We start from the raw sequence: 756 nt of genomic DNA, 5'->3' as shown, positions 1-756 counted from the left end.
CCTCTATTCAACTAATTCTATGCTTGGCCTCCCCACCATGGACCCAGTTACTTCCTGGGAATCACTCAATGGCTCCTGCACCCTAAATAACTCTCTATGCTTCACTACCAGAAACACATCCTCATGCATTGGGCCATTCAACCTGACCGTCCAAGATTATGCCAGCAGCGCCTCCTCGAGTTACATGCTTAAACTCAAGGGCCTTTCCCCTACCTTCAACAACACTGATGTAGCCTTGGTCCTCACTGCACTGGGGACAATAATAACAGGGGAGGCGGGGGGGCCCCCCCCCCCTCTGCCCCCATTTTGCCCTGCCATTCTACACCCTCCACTTCCCAACTGCCCATGTACATGCTCCCTTACACCCTTTTTCCTCACACTCCCTATACCGTGGCAGAGATGCCACCTTAAGCCCAACCATGCCATCCCTCCTTTTTGAAGTTTCAGCCACTCCCCCTCTTATCACCCCCTAGGATCTTGGAGACAACTGGCCCCCACCTATCCCTGTGGCATTAAGATCTCCCATATGAACCATGAATCAATACTTGGTAAATGGGACCTCTGTGGTCAGCACGTTGCATGGACATGAGGCTGTTACTGGCACAGCAGGGCCTTCAGCTTTCCAATGGCTCTTACACTACCACCAATCCCTCTACTTGTGTCAAAAACAAAGTCCTTATATCCACTGATCACACGACATCTTGGCCCCCTACTCCCATTTGTGTGCAGCCCCTATTTGCTTTATTGCTAGCTAAT

The sequence above is a fragment of the Nannospalax galili genome, unplaced genomic scaffold (genome assembly GCF_000622305.1).
Source record: "Nannospalax galili isolate Female #2095 unplaced genomic scaffold, S.galili_v1.0 scaffold276, whole genome shotgun sequence".
Classification (NCBI taxonomy): domain Eukaryota; kingdom Metazoa; phylum Chordata; class Mammalia; order Rodentia; family Spalacidae; genus Nannospalax; species Nannospalax galili.
This window is presented reverse-complemented; position numbering follows the sequence as displayed.